Consider the following 21,454-nt stretch of genomic DNA (forward strand, 5'->3'; position numbering starts at 1 on the left):
GACTTGAAGAAAGGCTTAGCACTATCCATGCCCGAGCGATTTAAAGAGAATGAAGGCACGTATTTCTTTATGATGCATTATGTAACAACACAGAGGGCAATGTGAGACATTTAAAAAGATACGGGACCCACATTTGATCTTACACTTGTTATTTTAGAGTGCTTATAGCCTAATGCTTATGAAACACCTAACTTAGGAATGTGATCCTGTACAAACGAGTGTAAAATGTTTCAGAGGACATGTTTTATGTCTTGTACATCTTTAGGAAAACATAATAGGTTCTATAATTCATTTTCTTCAAAATTCTGCAATATATGCAATCTCAGATATAATAAAATTGTCAAAATCAGTGATATCTGGACCTTCTGGTTCACATTAGTGTGAAGAGAAAACTGCTGTTGAGCTGACACATTGATAGATTACGAGTTCTGCTGAAGAATAGCTAAAAATGGTGATTCAATCTTGTCAGTACTATATAAGAAGAATAACAGAAGTGGTAATGTTACTCATGATATCGTGTCTTTTATCAAAACCCTAACGGGTTCTGGTGCACTGAACACATTCTCCTTCTGAGACCTTCTGGCTTTATAAAATATCAGTGTAAGAGAACAACGTTAAATTTGCCCATTAAAAAAATAGGATGAGTGTGTGCCCTAAATTTATTTAAACATGAAAATAAAGATTGGAAAGTAAAAAGACTGCCTTTTGAGGTGTTTTTTTTTTCTTCTTTTTCCCTGCTCCTTTTTTACAATAGAAATCCTGGTCTTGTACTGACGAAATGGAGAGCTATAGGATTATGAAACACAAGTAACATGAAGGACAAATCTGACTGAAAGAGATGGAGAATATTATTCCAATTATTTTAAACTTAGATGGGTTAGTTTCTTCACTAACTCGTATTAATACAGCTCCCCTGAAATCAGTAAGGTGATACAGATTCATCCAAAGCATATCTGGCACGTAAGATAACGCGTCACCTTCTGTTAGGACACGTAAACATAAACACATGGGGAGAGAAGTCTTTTCTAAAAACCTCATTAATCACTAAATACTCGAAAGTATACTTTTAGAAGAGGCACCTTAAACATCTCTGCTCTTTTACCCCTGATTCTCTGCTGATCTCAGTCTCATGTGGTCATTTACACTGAAATGAAGTCAGGTTTAAACAGTGACTTCAGTCCCTCAGTGCTTTATACTTATCTGTGCTGCAGCAAATCACCAGGAAAGGCTCAAGATGGCAGGGAACCGGGGCCTTGCTGGCTTGCGTCTTCCTCCCATGGAAAGCACCGAACGTTCCCAATGCTCATTCCTGAATCATCCAAGAAGTCCTGCAGTAACAGAAGGGGAAACAACACTTCACAATCCTCATCCTCCACTGACAGGGAAAACAGGTAAGGAGAAGGAGGACACAGAAATGCTGGGGATGTGGGGGGGAGGATTTCTAACTGCAGGCTCCCCTCTCTGGAAGAAAAAGAAACCTTGATACGAACTTCATTATATCACTAGGACATAAACAGGCAGGCACCTCAGATCTGATTCCTCCGTGTGTGTGTTTTGGGGAAGGGTGAGGTATTCTTTTATTTTTTTTTTCTTTTATCGGGGCCTCTCTCATGTATTCACAGCTCCTCCTGTAATAATGCTTCTTGTTGCGTGGAAATCTTTATTATTTAAAAAAAAAAAAAAAAAAAAAAAGGTTTCGCTGCCCAGCAAAACCGTGACGTAAGCCTCGCTCTCAATTCGGGGACGATCGGGGAAGCGCAGCGGCACCGCACCGAGTCGGTCACCTCGTTTTAAACCGCAGTCAGCCGCAAACCGCCGCCGAGCCCCCTCCGCCTCACCCCCGGCTCTGCCTTTTGCGGCCGCGCCCCGTCACCGTCCCCTCAGCAGCCCCGGGCGGCGGGGGCACCGCCACCGCCACGGGCACGGCGCCGAGACGCCCCGCAGACACACGGAGCGGGGACAGCGGCAGGCAGGGGACGGGCTGCCATCGCGGCTTGAGGGCGAGACGGCTTCAAGCCCTCGGAGCCCTCGGCGGCTCCTCTCCACCACAGCGGCTGCGGTGCCGCCCCGGGACGGCGGCCGGTGCCCGCGGCGGTTACCTCATGGCGCGAGGCGGGAAGAAGCAGCCGCTGCCCGCCGGGCTCCTCCCGTGCTCGGGGAGCTGGGCGGGAAAAGGGGGGGGGTGGGGGGGTGGTGGTGAGCAAAGCCCCGTTCCCGCCCGCGGCTGCAGCCCCGGCGCGCGCCGTGCGCACCTGCCAGCCCGCGCCCCGCTCGCTGTATTTCCCTCCCTTAGCGACAGGGGAGGGGCGCGGCGCCGCCGGCACGGCCATTGGTGGAGAGCGCGGCGCGGCGCGGCCCATAGGCTGGGGGCGCCGACCAATGGGGAGCGCTGTATCCGGGAGGCTGGGGGGACGGGGAGCTATTTCCATCCGGCTCGGTGACGTCAGCGGGGCGGCGGTTGGCGGAGCGGGGGGGGGGGCCGTTGGGGGGGGGGGGGCGTTAATTTTGGGGTGCTGGCGGAGCCCGCCCTGAGCCCTGAGGTGGGGGGCTCAGCGCCTGGGGGAGCCGTCGGCTAAGCCGTGCCGGCGGGCTCTTCGAGGCGGAAGGTGTAGCGCCTGCATGGAAAACGCTCGTGCGGGTGTTTGGGGGAGCGGCTGCTGCCTGAAAGTAGCTGCCGACAGTGCTCTGGTTGGCATGGCCCCGGTGGTAAAGCACGTTAAGAGTGTTCCCCTGAGCTCTGTCTTCACGAACGCACAGTTCATCCCTTGGCATCCACAGGTCTACCTGGTGTTGACCCTGCTGGACTGCCCTAAGTGGGAAATCACCCTGTGGTCATGGTGCTTTAAAGGTATGCACTGGCCATGAAGTATACAATCGCAGATAAAGCTTGGAAAAGACCTCCAAGATCACCTGGTCCAACCATCCCCCTACTACCAATGTCACCCACTGAACCATGTCCCTAAGCACCAAGTCCAACCTTTCCTTGAACACCCCCAGGGACGGTGACTCCACCACCTCCCTGGGCAACCCGTCCCAGTGCCTGACTGCTCTTTCTGAGAAGAAATGTCTCCTCATTTCCAACCTAAACCTCCCCTGGCGCAACCTGAGGCCATTCCCTCTAGTCCTGTCACTAGTTACCTGTGAGAAGAGGCTGACCCCCAGCTCCCCACACCTTCCTTTCAGGTAGTTGTAGGCAGCAATAAGTGTATCAATATACACCAAAGCGTACGGTATAGCCACCTGCCCAATCTGCCTTTCCCGTTTCTGGCTCCTGTAACGACAGGGTGGGTCGCAGGGAGGACTTTTAGAAGCTGAAACCCGATAGATGCTTCTAGCTGCAAGTGTTCTGTTTTCTATTGTGTTCCCAGCACTGCAATCACAGATGGAGTTGAAATGGTGTTATGTTACAACAGAAGATGATAAGCGAAAACAAAATCCAAATGCACTGGTCTGTCTTGGCAGAAAGTGTCTTGTAGTTTGTTCTCCACTTCAGTGTGCTGGGGGCCCGTCCTGAAGCTCATCTCATTCAGCCTAATAAAGGCTGAAAAGTTGGGTTAAAACAGAGCTGTCTGACCCAAGGCCTATAACCATCCTGCCCGTGTCCTGATGTTCACTATTCTGATAGCCTCACGGCTTTTTCCCCTCTTGTGTGTCCCGAACTGATCCATGATGTGACCAAAATGCAGGCATACCCCATCCTACGATGGCATGTCACTCCTGCTAGGAGCACACACAAACATCAGGTAGATCACATAGATTTGGGCCTGTGTGCACAGGCATTTTGGTTGCCTACAGATGCATCCTCCGGCTATTTGGCTGCAGAAGGACATACGGTGTGGTGACCTGTGGAAGCGGTTCCATACACGCAGTGCTGTGGTGCAGTGAGCTGAACGCTGTTGATGCCGGAGAAGATTTGTCATGAGAGGCTGGAAATTGAGACTGGAAAGCAGGAGGAAGGAGGCTGCTGACAACGAGAGGACTGAAGGTCCCAACAGCCTCCCAAGGGGACAGAGGGAGCAAAGAGCCTACACTATTTCCAGGTGGAGCTTCGTAATTTCACAGTCACAATTAGTATGAGAGGGCAGGCTTAACCTAGGGCTTTGCCATTGGGGTGGCAGGGTTGGTATCCCCAAGAAAGGATGAAAAGCCCTTACTGTTACACCTGAAGGAGCTGCCATCGAAACAAGGTTTCTTCACTGTGATGAGTATGGTAACAGAGGTAGGAGAGTATGGTAACAGAGGTAGGAGACAGCAGGGGAAGGCTGACCATGGAAGTGGCTTCTGTGAGGGAAGGGAAAGGCATGTCAAAGCTTGTGATACTGAAGGTGAATTTGATTCCTTCTTAAGGATGTTCTTTCACTGAGAGTCAGATGGGAGGATGCGAGAGCCCTTTTCAGGAACTGACTTGTGCCTTTTCAGTCTCACTGGCATTTTCTTGCTATTCCCACCCAATTTGGAAAGCTGCTTGGAATAAAGGTGAATTTACCACGCACAAGGTGGTGTTTATGTATTGTATTTGTCCAGTAATCCCACACTCCAGATTTCCTGTGAGTAGCCTGCAAGGCTCAGGAAATATTTTTTTGTTAGTGTCGTTTCTTTTTTTTTTTTTTTCTTTTTCCACGCAGTCCCTGGCTGCATGGCTCCGTGACTTGGGGAAGTGTCAGCTTTCTCTGAAATGTCAGATCGGTGTTAGCAGGAGATGAAAAGCTGGTCGAGAATATTGAAGCTTTTCAATTTTAAACGTGTTTTGTGTGTAAAATCCCTCTTAAATAATTAGCAAGTGCTCTAAGCATCACTGCATATTTTATATTTCATCTGCCTGGAAGAAATGGACAGTTCTGTCGCTACAGATTAACCACAATTTATTTTGTGATTCTCTGACCGTTGGAAGAGGGACTTCATAGTTTATTACTTTTTCGTCCAATTATTCAAGGAATGGGGCTGGACAGATGAAGGGTTTAACCAGAGCTTTCCTTCTACTCCCAGTCCCAGCAGACATTTGAGTTTAGAAAGAAAAAATCTGCACAAGCTGAAAATGTGAAAAACAGAGAGTGAGTGGCTCAACAGTACAAAGGGATTGCAGTGCTGGATCTTATTTTCTTGGCTGACATTGGCTATAATGGTTTGTTTATTTTACCTTTGACATAGCCTTATCCTGCATTTCGGTTTTAGTTTTTCTTAGTTGGGGAAAAAATCATCACTGAATTGCTGTTGGGTGAATTAGTCTTAGGCACCACTGGACACGAATTTTGTTAAAGCATTTGGCACAAAAAGCTGTTCAGATTTAACCTTTTCCTCACAGAAATGGAGTTACTAAAGATTCTTTTTATGGAATGAGGGATAAAATCACCTTTTAATTCATTTAGATGATCAGGTTGTTGTTGTTATTGAGGCTCTTTAAACAGATGGTTGTGTCACAAGTGTGTTCATAGCTCTGCTGCGGACAACTCTGTACATTTCCTTGCTGCAGAAACCAGCAGTCCTCCAAAAGCAACACAAAATAGTAACTGTTACATCAGTTTTCCTAGAAAGCTGTTCTGTCCTGTCTTTGAGACAAACTTTGAATTCTGAGATGGTTTTGTATTTCTAGCATTGCAATTGGCAGCACTATTTCTGGAGGAATAAAATGCTTCGATCTTCATGTGTGTTGGACCTGATGGCCTTCCTGGCAGTCAGTGAGGGGCTTTAAAATGCCAAAAATACAGACATGGACTCCTCAGCGTCAAGAAATTGGTGTAGATTAGAGAGTACGAACAAATGATTAACCAAACATGCCTCCAACACACAAACGTTCTCTTAAAGTATAAGCTGACATCCGCCTCATCTCCTCTGGTGTAGTACCAGTAGCTCTGAGCTGTAAACAGTCCTCTGCTTAATTTCACAGCCATTGCTTAGGTAGCCAGTACAGTTTTTCTAAGCTGTGCTATACAGAAATCAACAGTTTGTGCACGCTGTCTTTGTATGCACTGTGGCTCAACTGTAGGACATTTTGCCCCCACCAGCTTTCTCCACAGTGTTTCCTGGTTAGCACTAGCAACAACAATCTCGTGAAGCCTTTAGAAAAGTCTCTTCCAGCTTGCTAGAGACGGACATGTAGGACACTGGTGACCATCTGGGATTGTAAAGAGGATGGATTGCAGCAGCAGGATGGATTGCAGCAGGGATCTGTTGAAAGGCCAGGTCGCCAGTCAGGCCAACTGGGATTGCAGGGAAAAGATCAAGGACTTGCAGAAAGCTAATTCTCTACTTTGGCGACCAAACTGTTGAAACGCTCGTTTTCTTCCAGCCCCACTGTGGCTCACAGAAGCTATTCCAAAACATTGCTGAGACTGATGCTGATGAAAATGACATGCAGACATACTTCACCATTTATGCTGCTCAGTTGCCATTGAGTATGGCAAACTCTTGTGTGCTGAAGTGCAGGGAGCAGAATACAATAGACCAGTCTATGAAGACTGGAGGGGTTATTTATCATCAGGGGGCTTGGGGAGATTTAAAAAAAAAATTACTAATCAGTATTTCAAAAATAGTCATGAATTGTAGCTTTCCTGTTGCTGTATGACTAGTATTTTGTTTTGTTTTGTTTGTTTGCCAGTAGCTTGGGACTAGATATAAAAGGTGATAACACCAAAGAAGGCTATAATAATGTGTTCAAAATAACACAAGGAGGAATTCGATGTAGTATTTCCTAGGTACAGGGTTCCTAAGGTAGTGTAAAATTTTACTCCATTCTTTAATGAAAGTTATCTATGCAGATATAGCAGTCTGCTTCTTAACTATTGACCTGTTTTGGAATCTACTTTCATATTTAGAACAAAGCCTAGCACGATGTGATACCATGTCAGCAAGTAGTGTTAATCTCTGCATAATTTTCAATAAAGGGCAAGAAACTTGAGAGGAATGTCCTTTTACAGCCCCATATAATGAACAGGGAAGCATGACAGCTGATTTTCCCAGTATTTGTATTGTTTTCAAGTTCTACATGTTTTTTAAAACCTTTAACGTGTCTTCCTTCCCACCGCAACCCTGAAAAACAGCTAGCATAGAATTTCAGTCTGGAGATGACTGTTACAGTAAATACCAGCATGTCACTTAATACAAATTCTTGCCAAAAATTTCTGCGATAAAACCCACATCCTGTACGTATACATATTTATCTATTGGTACTAGAGTATAATCTAGGCAGTGTTTAAGCATCACATTTCAAAAAAGGAAATCCGTGTAAACCACTCATTACCTCTTCATCATCTGAGCGTATGCAGACGCTATCATCCGTGTGACACTTTTCTAATCCTATGTGGAACGGCTTCTTGAAGACAGATGCATCTTTAGCGTACATTGGGACTACTGAGTTCAAAACAGAGCTATTTCCAGTCAAGAATGCAAACCAGCAGAGATGGTTATTGCCCACCTCTTGCTTAACAGTCAGACAGTGGAGGTCTTGCCAATGAAATTAGCCTTTCAGGGCTCTCAGACAATTCCCATTTACTGGATGAGAGAGCTCACCTTAAGTGGCATGAGTGGAATCACGATACAGCCACTTCCACGGTCTTCAGAGCTGAGGTATATCATCTGCCATGCTTGCAGGGGACTGTTTGCCTTTCTACAAACACTTAAGATGCAATATTCCCCTGGTGTCTCTGTAATTCCTGTTTTGGAGTAAGGAAAGGGATAATTTTAACACAAGAACTGCAGTTGTGTCTGACTCCTGAGTAGACAGAAAGAGGAAAATTTCTTTAGTGCTGTCTCTTTAGGTTTTGTTTAATTTCTGACATTAAAATGTACATCTTTGCTCTTGTGCACATATTGTACCTTAACTTCTCTTGTATCCTTTGAAAAATAATTTTGCTAGCAGTTATAAGTCACACAGTGCTTTTCAATGTATATAATTCAGCACGCAGGAGAAGTGCATATCAAATTTATGGGCTGAAATGGAATCGTCAGCTATTCATGAGGCAACACCTGCAAGAAGGATGGTTTATGGCTTCTTGTCCTGAGCAATACAGAACTTCAAGCAACTACTGGGTTAACTTGTCTTTACAGAGAGCAAAAGCCCCGAGGGGAATCCAGCATTACTTATCTGTTTAAGAGCTGCCTCTGTGTGGTTGAGTGGTGTCTTGTTTTGTTTTTCCAAGGGGATCATAACTCATTTGCATAAACAGTTCCTAGTCCATAATGAATATACATACCAGGATTTATAATAGATAAGTTAAAGAAGATTTTATGAGACAGCAAAGCATGCAGTAGTAGAAGGGAGAAGAAGTACCCTTTTCATGCCGTCTGGCAAGAATAATCACTTAGAGTAGAAATATAGTTGGAATTTGTAAGTTATCCACGTACTTACATCAAAATTTAAAACAAACAAACAGGTATTTATGGGCACACTGGTGTTACAAGTGCTATGGTATACTGCTTTTGTGCATTGCATTTAATATCTGATAGGTAACATACAGGGCCAAGGTACACAGTATTTGTAAATATGTTATTAAAGAATGCACCGCTTTAGGCTGCAGAAGAAAATAAGAAACAACGTGGTCTTACTTAATCATTAGCATGGATCTTACATGACTTCTTTCAGGATAAGAAGAACAACGATTCTTAAGCAGAAACTTGGTCTGGTGGCAAGTCAGCTGCTACTCAGAAAAAGGAGTGAAACTCTGTATGGCATCCTCAGAAAAGGAAGGAGATCCAGGAAATTAAGGTCTGTTGCAGAGAGCTAAGGGCACATGCTACTCTTTAAACTAATTTACCAGTAAATCAGCTGTGATAAGATGTTGGAGAGATACAACCATGTTGTAGGTGTGGGTGGAAAGAATATGCACAGAAAAACAAGCTGGTTGGGTATGTGGAGAAGCATGTTGCTGGAAAATCTTGTGAGAAACTTCAAACTAGCTGACATATTGTGTATAAACTTGTGTCACATGCTGTTGATTAGGCAGAATTCAAATGCTGAAGAGACAGAACAGTGGCAGAGTCTCTGGCTTTGTGTGATTGCTGAACAGCCCAGTGTGGAACACTTAATCTCACGTTAACTTTTACTTTTTGTTTGTTATGACTACTTAGTGCTGTTTCATGGCAATTTTAAGGTTATTTGATGGACTCCGGGGAAGGGAATCTGAGTGGCATAAACAATTGCAGTGGATACTGCAACTGGAAGACGCAAGAGGATTCTTAGGGAGAAGAGCAGAGGGATACAAGGAGAGGCAGAAATGAACAAGCAGGGAGTGCAAAGAGGGATCAGAGGTGTACCATTATGGCATAGTGTGGGAAACTGAGGCACGTACCAGTGCTGTTTGCTTAGCGTGGTAGACCCAGTTATCTAATTATTTTATCTGTCGTATTTCTACAAGCGATGTGCAAGCTATACTGCAACGTAGAGACAAGCACTAAAAGCAGTTCAGCTGCTGCAATCTGCAGACGCTGATGTCTGTGGTTGCTCATAATCTGGTATGTGGGGAGGAGGCTTAGTAAAGAAGAGGAGAGCCTCAATACATTTGGTTCTGTGGTTCTGTCAAACAATAGTGTTTCTGGTTTCAGAGTTTGCTTGGGTTGAAGTTCTTCAGACCCACTGCCTGAAGCAAGCTTCCAGGTGATAATACTATTAGGAATTTGCAGCATGAAGCTCCTTGGCAGCAGGTGCCATTTTTCAGTTTCTGTGGCAATGGAGCAGGTTCCAGGGAGTGGGAGGGGAAGTCTCAGGGAAAATTTGCAAGACACCTGAGAGAGGTGTGGAGGGACGGGGAGGGGATCTGGGAGAAGCCAGAGGAGTGTCATGGGTCTGTGGCAAACTTGGGGGGAAAGGGGACTCAGTCTCTTTCTCCTCTCTCAGCCTACACCCACCTCTTCCTCCCCAGGGGTGGCTCCTCATGTTCTTGGAGTTTCCAGCTTGTTTCCAAAGCCCACAGCCGTCTCCTTCCCCCCTTATAGCTGTCTTTCTCTATCAACTCAACTTTGCCCAGAAAAAAATCCTCCTCATGGCTTTGCTGTAGCTTCTAATTATTCTCTGCCGAAAAGAAAAGGATGCCAGGAGCAACTCCTGCTACAAAGCAAAGAGGAGACAGAAGGTGGGTAAGGGCCATTTAGGCCAGAACAACAGGCTCTGTCTCCCAGGACGCAGGCAAAGTCATTGCAGTCTTCAGCTGCTCCTGCCTTGTCTTGGCCTACTGAATGGATGTCACTCAAGTAGTTGAGCTGATGTCAGAGGCCCAGTCTGACCTTAACTTTGTTGCTGTGCATAGAATATCTGAGTTGGAAAGGACCCACAAGCATCATTGAGTCCAACTCCTGGGTCCCCAAAGGACCACCCCAAAATAAAATAAAATATAAAAAAAAATCAGACCATGAGTCTGAGAGCGTTGTCCAAACGCTGCTTGAACTCCATCAGGCTCAGTGCCGTGACCACTGCCCTGGGGAGCCTCTCCCAGTGCCCGACCACCCTCTGGGTGCAGAACCTTTCCCTAACCCCCAGCCTGACCCTCCCCTGTCCCAGCTCCATGCCATTCCCTCGGGTCCTGTCGCTGTCCCCAGAGAGCAGAGCTCAGCGCCTGCCCCTCCGCTCCCCTCGTGAGGGAGCTGCAGGCCGCCATAAGGCCTCCCCTCAGCCTGCTCTGCTCTGGGCTGAACAAACCAAGGGACCTCAGCTGATCCTCGTACGTCTTGCCTTCCAGGTCCTTCACCATCTTTGTTGCCCTCCTTTGGACACTCCCTAACAGTTTTATACATTTCTTATACTGTGACACCCAGAACTGCACACTGTACTCAAGGTGAGGCCACGCCAGCACAGAGCAGAGCAGGACAATCCTTTCCCTTGACCAGCTGGCAATGCCATGCCTGACGCGCCAGGGTACGGTTGGCTCTCCTGGCTGCCAAGGCACACTGCTGGCTCGTGTTCAGCTTGCTGTTGATCAAAACCCCCAGATCCCTTTCTGTGGGGCTGATCTCCAGTATCTCATCCCCCAGTCTGTATTTATAACCAGGGTTACTCTTTCCCAGGTGCAGAATCCAGCACTTGCTCTTGTTAAACTTCATTGGTTGGTGATTGCCCAGCTCTCTAATTTCTCCAGATCTCTCTGCAAGGCCTCACCACCCTCGACGGAGTCAACAGCTCCACCCAATTTGGTATTGTCCTCAAACTTGCTCAGAAAAACTTCAAGTCCTTCAATCAAACCATTTATGAAAACATTGAAGAGGACTGGTCCTAAAACAGAGCCCTGGGGAACCCCACTAGTGACAGGTCACCCCTCTGGATCTGACCCGTCAGCCAATTGTTCATCCATCTTATTATGCTTTTATCTAACTGTATCCTGGTCACTTTGTCCAGAAGGATACTGTGAGAGACAGTATTGAAAGCTTAACTGAAATCCAGAAAGATTACAGTGACTGGCTTCCTTTGGTCAACTAGCTGGGTGATTATGTTGTAGAATGAAATTGTTAGACATGAGATTTCCCTAGCGAACCCATGCTGGCCCTGGCCAATGACTGCATTGCCCTTTAGATGTTTTTCATTAATTTTCAGAATAATCTTCTCCATAATTTTACCAGGCACTGAAGTAAGACTGACAGTCCTGTAATTGCCAGGATCTTCTTTCTTGCCCACCTATGCGGTTGTTAGAGATGTGACTTTTGTTAGGTAAAGCACAATCTGTCAGGTGTTATGAAGAAAGCATAATTGGTAAAAGTACCAAAACTAACCCTTTACAAGAATACTTGCCCAGCGATTTGCTACACCAGTCAATGAGCAACGATTTAAAGCGGACCACCAGCTGGTAAAGATCAGCCAAACTGGAAAGCGCTCTCCACCTCATAAAACTCATCTTGCTCAGCCCAAAAAGAAGCAACACAAAGCTACCTTCTGGGTCACCTGGCTGTGTAGGACCTTCAGGGACAGCTGGGACCAAGGTTGCACATCCAGAGCCAACACACTTAATGCCCTACTCCTCCTGGCTACTTACCAGCAGTCCTGTCAGCAAGGAATGGGGAGGTAGCAATAACCACTCCTCCATTATTAATCACTCTTTCACAGAGGTAATGAATACCCACAGTCCTTTACACACTTCCAATTATTGCATAGTAATTAATGTGTGCATTTAGCCCATCCTGTCCTAAACCACAACATGCCTAAGTCTCTTGAGTCAGTTCAAGCCTGTCTTGTAGGTTTCTAAACCAGGATCAATTAATGGTAGGTATTTCCTGCACACCCTCTGAAAATTCTTCTGCTACTTCCCTTCCAAGTATGATTTCCAGTGCAGTGATCATCAGGAAGGGGTGACTGTCGTGTACACAAGGATTATAGGTCCATGAGAAGAGAATTGATGGGAGCAGTAACCTCTTCTCTTGTCTCCATATTTTTCAGTATGTGCAGAGGCTGCATCTTTGTGTCTAGTTTAATGAGGAACTGAAGTAATGCTAACTAAGTGTGCGTTGGAATCAAAAATTTTTCTCTTTATTCCAGATGTTTTCTGTCCAGCCAAAATCTTGGCCAGTTGACCTCTCCACCTCAATGATATTGATACTCTGTCTACTAGCATAAGTAAAACACAGCTCTGTTCCCTGAAAACTTTCCTGACATAGATTACTAACCATCTTCCCTTTCATTCAGGTGTTACCTTTGACTGGTCTCATCAGGGTCTTCTTATCCATACAGTGTGTAAAATTGTTGTCCTCATCTAATCTCATTTCTCAAATCAGTATTCAAGACTTTTAGTGTTTATCTGGACCCTCACCACAAGACCGTAAACTGGATCTACCTTCACTACAGAAATGCTGGAATGTCAAGACTCAGTAATTTCAAAATCTCAGCAACTGTATATTCTTTTAGATTCTTAAACTAATAGATTTTTCTAAGCTGTATAATCTCACCAGAATCTTAAGGGATACCATCTGGCTGTACCATCACAAAAATCTAAGTATATCCTCCCCCAGCCCAAAAACACAAGATTTTTTTGAAGTAGAACTGTTGAATATCTTTTTACAATTAAAACAAATTTAACAATTATTTGAAGATGAAAGAGCATCATCAAAGCTAGGAAAGTAGATTGCATGACCTTCCTGTAAATTACTTGAAAATCCCAGACCTGATGGGAATCTGGAGTTTGAGAAATGTTTGTCCTTTGTTCCCCTAGCTCAGGAACACTGTTCTTCCTGCACTAGGGACAAAAATCGTAATGCAGATCTCTGAATTTACCATGGGAATAACAAGGCAGGATACAGATATTAAATATTTACTTGTGACCAAGTCCACTCTGTTTAGTGCTTTCCTGAATTAGGACTGTTATTAGCAGTGGATCTGATGACAAAGACAAACTTTCTTATCAGCCTTCTTTCTACTCAACTATAGCTTTCTAGTATCCTGCAAGCGCACAAGTCACAGCCCGAGTTCTAGCTGTGCTGCATCAGGGGTCTGGCTTTATTAATGTCCCTATTAGATGAGGAAAGAGCACAGTCTGGAGAACAATTTGAGGTTTCATTAAGGCCTGAGTGGGTATTACTGTGTATTTAAGTCAATCTGCAACACTCTCTCATCTGGATGATGTATGCTACATCCCACCTGTGTAAGGTTTTGTTTTGCCAGAGGTCTTTTATCCTTGTGTTTTCTCACTATTCCCCATCAAAGAAGCTTTGTTAATATACTCAGCGTTCCTTTTCTGCAAGAATCCCTCACAGTTCTATGTACATAATTAAGTGTACATGTATGCCCATGTGTATTAAAAAGGATAGGTTTATATATTCATGCCTATAAGAAGAGCAAATGTGAAGTGAACTGCTATTTACAGATAATCCTAGGCCAATGAACAAAATGCATAACCCATATGTAGACAGGTGGATAAAGTAGTGTATCTTTTTATAACTGAAATTACAGGAATGTTAAAAAAGTAGAATAAGACTTTTGTTTGAATACCTGTTCACAGTATTCATACAAGCCCTGAAAGCTTTGCGAAGGTGGATTTAATTTCTACTTAAAGAATTCAAGAAGATGCAGAGAAAAAAACATGTTTTATCTGATCCTGTTTGAATGGGTAGTTGAATGGACAGAGTTCCCACTTTTCTCAGCTCTTGGCTAAATATATTTCTTTTGTACCTGTGACAGCAAAGGGGATCATTTTTTGTACACGGTGTTGCTAGCCAGAGAGGCTTCCAGCACTCTTGGAGACCATCAATCTCCTTTCTCAACAGTACCACTACATCTTCCGCTGGTGTGGGTTTCTGTGGAAGTTCCTAATGCACGTAAATGAGTAAAACTGTAATGACAGCAAACTGCCTCCAGCTGAAGTATCAGGATGCAGTTTCACAATCAGCCTAGGGTGACCTCAATCCATTTTGCTGCTTCCTTCCCTTGTGCCCTACTCCTGCCAGCAGCACCAGTCGTCCTACAGTTACACGCTCACCTGTATCAGCTGCCTGATTTGGCAAAAACAGCTGCTTTTGGAAAGGGAATGGGTTGTGAGTTGTTTTTTCGTTTTGTTTTGTTTTGTTTTTCCAGCTTAATCGTGTCCCTTTCCTGACTGTACAACCCCATGGGAGTCAGTTCCAACACAAAACAATGAAAAGACTGTGAGTGGGGCAGGAGGTAAGGTCGTCTGTCTCTTCAGCAGCAATGCAGATGGCTTAAGCTGGTGAAATCTCTCACTGAAAAGGTATTAAAACAGGCTGATAGAAACAAATTGTGCAAACTGCCAGGACTTGACAGTATCTACTCTTTGACTTCCAGCTGAAATACGAGCGCTGCCTTGTTTGTAATGTTTTTAGGCCTTGTTGAAGTGGCCTAAGTAACATAAGAATGGAAAGTGGATAGTTTGGGATTGTTTTAAGGCTCTGCCATGAATTTGGTAAGCATAAGCCAGTATCTCTGATTTCTGTACCAAGAAGATAAAGTAAAACTGTTACCAAAACTAGAACTACTGTATACAGTAAGTGGATATAATAAGACAAGTCAATATGGCTTTTTCAGAGGGAAGTTGTACTTCTGAAATCTATTAGAGTTGTTTATGATGAGTGTAGAAAGGTGAACAAGGAGCTAAGAGTGATCCACTTTGATTTCCAAAACACTTTTGCTCTGGTCCCTGAGTAAAGGCTTATGAGAAATTGAGTTCATGATGGTAAGAGACATCATGATGAGGTAAGGGACAAAATCTTCTGTGGGTCAGTAACTGTTTAAAAGCTGTGCAGCAGTGGATAAAAATAACATTTTTTTCCACAATAGATATTTGTTACAATTCTACTGGGGATCCATGCTGTTATTTGTGGTGGTTTTACCTTGCTGGGCAGCTAATCTCTACCACAGCCATTCTCTCACTCCCTCTCCTCAAAGGAAAAGGGGGGAGAAAACACGATGAACAGGGCTCAAGGGTTGAGATAAGGACAGGCAGATCACTCACCAATTATTGTCATGGGCAAAACAAACTCAGCATAGGGAAATTAATAAAATTTATTACCCGTCCCAGTCCCTGACACTTCATCTCCACCGCTCCTTCATGGTCACTCTCTGCCCCTGCTCCCCGTGGGGTCCCTCCCACGGGATGCCGTCCTTCCCGAACTGAGCCTGCGGGGGCTGCCCACAGGCAGCAGCTCTCCAAGAACTGTTCCCACACGGCTCCGTACCACGGGGTCCATCCCCCAGGAGCAAACTGCTCCAGCACGGGTCCCCCACGGGCGGCAGCTCCCCCCAGGCCCCCTGCTCCTGCGTGGGCTCCTCTCCACGGGCTGCAGCTCCGGCCCGGGGCCTGCTCCTGCGGGGGCTCTCCATGGGCCGCAGCCTCCTCCAGGCCACATCCACCTGCTCCACCGGGGGCTCCTCCACGGGGGGGCTGCAGCGTGGAGATCTGCTCCGTGTGGGACCCGTGGGCTGCAGGGGGACAGCCTGCTCCACCAGGGGCCTCTCCACAGCCCGCAGGGGAACTGCTGCTGCCTGCCTGGAGCTCCTCCTGCCCTCCTCCTGCACTGGCCTTGGGGTCTGCAGGGCTGATTCTCAATCCTTGCTCTCCCAGCTGCTGTGTTGAAGCAGGTTTTTTTCCATTTCTTAAATTTGCTCTCACAGAGGTGCGAACAACATCGCTTATTGGCTCAGCTCTGGGCAGTGGCAGGTCCCTTTGGAGCAGGCTCAAACTGGCCCTTATGGGGCAGTTTCTGGATTCTTCTCACAGAGGCCGCTCCTGCAGTCCCCCGCTACCAAAGCTTTTCCGTGTAAACCCGATACATTATTTTATTACTAAGTGAAATCAAAAAGCTGAAGAATGAGGTTATGAGCTTTGCTAATGATACTAAGTTCTCTAGGATACTAAAAGTAAATGCCACCTGTAAAGTGTTGCAGAAGGAGCCCATGAATAGCTGCATGAGGGGAAAAAAAAAAAAAGAGCTGACACAATTAGGTTAATTTTAGAAAATCCTAACTTTTCATTGCAGAGTGGTGGTTTCTAAACTAATATTAGTACCACTCAGGAAAGAGTCTGTAGAATCATTTTGAGAAATTTGATGAAAATACGTGGTCATGGTCAAAAGGCAAACCTCCAGGAAAGAAACTGAGAATAAACTGAAAACACTGCTATGTCACTCTTTAGTTTACAAGAAGAGCAAGAAGAATGATCAAAGATGTCCATACAAGGAGATAGTAAATGAAAACTAAACAAACTAAGACTTTTAGAGAAAGAAAAACTGAGGGGATACTATGAAAGAGATCTTTCAAAATGGTGACTGGTATGGAGAAGGGCAGATGGGGAGCAGTTATGTACAGCTTTGCACAACAGGAGAACTGAGTGGGAGTCTGCAAAATTGTCATCTGGCAGCTTCAAAATACAGGAAAGTTATTTTTCCCATAATGTAGAATTGAATGTAGAATACGTATTCTGTCAGGATAACAAAAATGTGATGGGTTAAAAAAGGAATTGGAGAGATCTGGGAGACAAGTCCATTGAAGAATATTGCACAGTGGTCTAGAAAGAATTCTCCTGCTTGGAAATGCTGAGAACTAAAGGATATGCCCTGGAAAGAATCAATTTTTATGTCTAATGAGCTTTTCATAAGCACTCACAAATTGGCCATTGTGGCTAAGAGAGAGCTAAGCTATGAAGACCTTTGGTCTGCCCAAGTACAGACATTTAAACTTCTACTTTCCAAGTAAAATAAATGGCTCTAATGAGGCTTCTAATAATAACCACATAATGTGAGGTTACCACAGGTAAAGGATATTTCAGATACTACATTTAGCTTAATATTGCCTCGATAACAACACTGAAATATACAAAAGGCATTACTGGGCATTATTCAAGTGACATTGGTCACACGCCATGAATGCAACAAACCCTGTACATGACCACAGCTCTTCCTTCTGATAAACACCATGCCATATGTTTTTGTCAGGTACTAATTTGGAGGAGAATTAATCTATATAAAATTACTACATTAGAGCGTCCTAGTTATGTCAAAGGATAGAGCTAGGGGGTTCTTCATTTATACAAATATTACTGAACATTTAATTTCAGAGTCTCAGTCTGGTGGATAGTAAAAAACGACTACCCACCAAACTCGTAGCATTAAATGGAAACTATATTTTTGGCAGCTCATTGGAGAGGGATTAATATTACTGGAATGGCTTTGTTTCTCAGCAGTCTCCTTAAAACAGCTTCCTCTGAACACATATTTCTATTTTATTTAGAAAAGGAAATACGGTATTAGAAATCGATGTTTTTAAAGGGTAATTTAAGGAAATCTAATCTTGGCAGATGGTGAAATATTTTCAATTTAAAACAAATAGTATTTCTGTCATTCAGTCGGCTTTTTCAGATTAGACCATTACTCCTTGATAAGTTAATTACAAAACAGAAAGAGACTCAACCAATGTAAAAAAGCATATTAATGAAAGTATAGAACACATGTCCAAAAGCTGTTTTTACTGATTTATTGGTGAAATTCTGCTTTGTATATAAAAAATGTTGTCTCCGACTTGTTAAATCATAGGAAAGAATGCTCAATTTTTCACCCAATCACAACTAATTTCTTTACATTGGTACAGCGATGGACTATTGTTTTTCTGTGCTACAATCCATTATGAAAAGTGACAGCACCATAATTGAAATTATTTAAAATATGGTGCATTTAGATAATTCTTTACTTCAGTATAAATATGAAATACAGAAGAAGTGCTGTTATTGGAAACTGCTAGGATGAGCTACTGGAATGGAATTGTTGCTCAGTAGGCCATATTCCCCTGGGGACAGCAAATGAAAAATATCAGAAATTCCTTTGAAATGCAAAAAGAGAGGGGGGGGGGGATGGAAGGAACCTTTTTGTTGTGTCTGAAGCCTGGTCATCTTTAGTCAAATCTTTGCGCCACAGGGTAGACACCAAATATAAAATGCTGTGGAAGTTTCATACTGCATAGGTACTTAGGCTCCGTGCAGACATGGGAGAAAAATTCATGAGTTTTGTATGTCAAGGATGGGAAAGATTGGGACAGACAATAGAAAAAGGAGTGCAGCAATCTTCCAAAATATCAATTATTTAAAGAGCTGTTGCTGCATGTGTAAAACACAAGATGCTATTTATCAACACAAGACAAAGTGTCCATGCAGTGCTGTAGTCTATGGTCTTTCTGGTTGTTATCTCACTTGAATCATTCAGAGTTTTACTAATCAGAAACGTGACCCCTGTTGCCCCTGTTGTTCCAAAGTACATCCACAAAAACCACATTGTATTTTCTGCTCAACTAGCCTGGAATTTCTCTTCTGCGAGGGCATCAAGATCTGGTTCATGGCTGGCGCCTCCCATCAGTTGACTTAAATGTGCTTAATTTCATTTAAAAAAGTGAAACCAGATTTTATCTAAAATATGTTTTGTTTCTGCTGACTACAATTTGTTGCAGGTTGATTAACAATCCCCAGGCCTGAAATACTGTTTTGATTAGTGTTTGTTCTTAATAGTGAAATGCTGGAACAAAAAGGTGAGGTAGTTTAGCAAGCTTCCAGCTGCTACACAAGCATACATATAGGAGTGTTAAGAACCACCAGTGAGAAAGGTTGAGGCATTAGACTGTCAGAACTCTTCGAGAAAGACTTTCACCCTTGCCTCAACTCCAGCTTTCTGCAATGGCTGTCTTTTCTTGTGAGCATTACTTGTTCCGGCCCTAAGTATCCTGAAAGGGCTTTGCACAGGGTTGGTGTTGGGAGCATGGGGCAGAAATCAGGGCATCTTTCACAATGAAGTGGGGAAGAAAGGCTCTGCTGCCTGCATGGTCTGCCAAAAGCCAGAGGATCTCCCTCTGCCAGCCCTTGCTGCGGGAAGATTTCAATCCTCACATACAACTGGAATGAAACCAACAAAATAGGGAATCAAAACAGTTCTGTGCCTACCTTTGTTGACTTTAAATTATTGTTCTGGCCTTCAAGAGATGGGGCACAGAATCCCTTTCTGTCTACTACTATCAGTCCTAACAAATTCTACGTGATGATGGTCTGTAAATGGTTAATTTATTTTCTCAAGTTTCACCACTGGACTGACTTATAAAAATAATTTAAAGCACGTAAAACTTTTTTTGTTTGTTTGTTTGTTTTTAAATAACGCTCTGCTAAGATAAGGGTTTGGGGTTTCTATTAATTCCTGTGCATTCTTGTATCTGGCATGTATTTGCGCAACAACTTTTTTCTCAGTGTTTAAAATTTTAGAGCATGATTGCTACATACAGAGTTCTTATTTCATCACAGGGAAAAACAATCTTGTAGCTAGATTCCATGTTTAATTTGCAGTTAAAATTTGCAGTGCATCCCTTTCTTGGAAACACATGTCCCTAACACAGAGAATTTGTACCTTGTTCAGGGATCAGGGTCCCCACAGAACTTCCTGGGACTAGAACAAGTATTTTCTTATTAGCATTTGACATTGCTGCCAGGGTATGAAGAGAGAACTTCTCTATTGAACTTGATGGCTCCAAAATTCCCATTTGATTAGCTGGCCAGGAGACAAATTTTCAAGGGAAGGCCACAGCTGTTTCAGAAGTGAGTGGACCAGTTCTCCATAAATGTCTTTCCTTTTATATCCCTGGACATAAGGCAAAACCTCACTATTTGAGAAGTTTCCAACAACTGTCTTCTACGAATCTTAGATTAGAAATTTTTCTTTAAGTTACCAAAACATCATTGTTTTTCATTTTGAACCTGTTCTCTCTGGTTCAACTTAATTTGTTTGGCTTATCTAGTACTTGCAAACTGAAAACACCCTGGAGTCAGCCATGAGCAGGTCTTCCTAATGTGAGATGTTGTATAACACACTGGCAAAAAGTTACTCCAGCCCTAGAGACAACCTAGCTCTGTTGTTAAATACAATCCTAAAGATGAACATATGAGGCAGTAGGAGGGTTATTGGCCAACACCATACAATACCACATAAAACAGGCCAGGCTGGTTTTAGCTTGGCAATAACTTACCTTTTGTCTCACGTTTGTAGTTCTGGGCTGCAGCTATACAATAAGAGACACTTATTTGCTCTCACATTTGTTGATATTATGTTATTCTGCTTGTATCCCATCAGGAGACTGTTAGAAAGTATTTGGGAGCCTACTGAACAAAACTTTTTGTTTTCCCCTTGTGCTGGCTTGCTCCAGGAGCGCTGAGTGGATAGATGAAGGGCAGAAAAGACCTATCTAAAAAAGTAGTGTGGTAAAAGAAGACAGCTAAAAGAAAGACAGTTTTTTTTTAAACCACTCCCACCCAGTGCTGTTTCTTGGACCTTCAGCTTCATCTGCTTCTTACACTCTATCTTGCCAAATATGCTTACCTTGCAAAACTACCCCAGCTTTGGAATGAAGGTGTCAGCAGCTGCAAGACCCCTGAGGGTATGATTATCTTATTTTCTGTCTGTCTGCTATGTTTAAACATATGCCATACTGGAAAGGTCGTTTTTCTAGTGTGACTCTGGGGTACACTTAATGATAGTCCTGTTACTGACTGACCTCTTGTACCTACAGAAATTAAACATCTTGGCCAAGTTTTCATTGCTTGAATCTGTGCCAAAGCCTTTTAATGCATGACTTGATCACTTTAAAACAATGGTGTAGAGCAAGCAAGCTTCAGTCACTTGATGCCAAGGGGCCTGCCTGATTTTTGCAGTTAAGAATCCGAAATTCATAACTACCATGGGTACAGCAAAAGAAAATGTGTTTGTGCAGACCTTTGTCGGCAGTGTCATCTGATTGCTAGGTACATCCTTCCTGGACCAGGCTGCAACCTTGGAACCGTGGATGAAAACACATTATCTGTGGCCAGGGCTTACCATCAGAAGCATAACCTCAGCTTTCAAAATAAGGGATTTACTTTTAAAGTATTTATATTGCTGAAATAGAAGTAAATTAGATCATGTTGCAGTGTTGGTTTTAGCAACTTGCACTTACTCCCATCATGTTTAGTCTTTAAATGTAGCTGAAAAATCATACTAATTCTAGAGTGGAGCTATGTTTATGCAACACTGGCTA

At 43.7% G+C, this 21,454-nt stretch overlaps 1 long non-coding RNA gene across 1 annotated transcript in view; it reads left to right on the top strand.

The window, feature by feature from the left end:
- Positions 1–1,325: 1,325 nt before the first annotated feature.
- LOC310897834 overlaps positions 1,326–21,454 on the top strand; it is a 40,960-nt gene continuing 20,831 nt past the window's right edge. Inside the window, exon 1 of the long non-coding RNA XR_014582617.1 lies at positions 1,326–1,391. This is a non-coding gene — a long non-coding RNA (uncharacterized lncRNA). The remainder of the gene's footprint in view (positions 1,392–21,454) is intronic.

The sequence above is a fragment of the Anser anser genome (genome assembly GCF_964211835.1).
Source record: "Anser anser genome assembly, chromosome: 3".
Taxonomy (NCBI): domain Eukaryota; kingdom Metazoa; phylum Chordata; class Aves; order Anseriformes; family Anatidae; genus Anser; species Anser anser.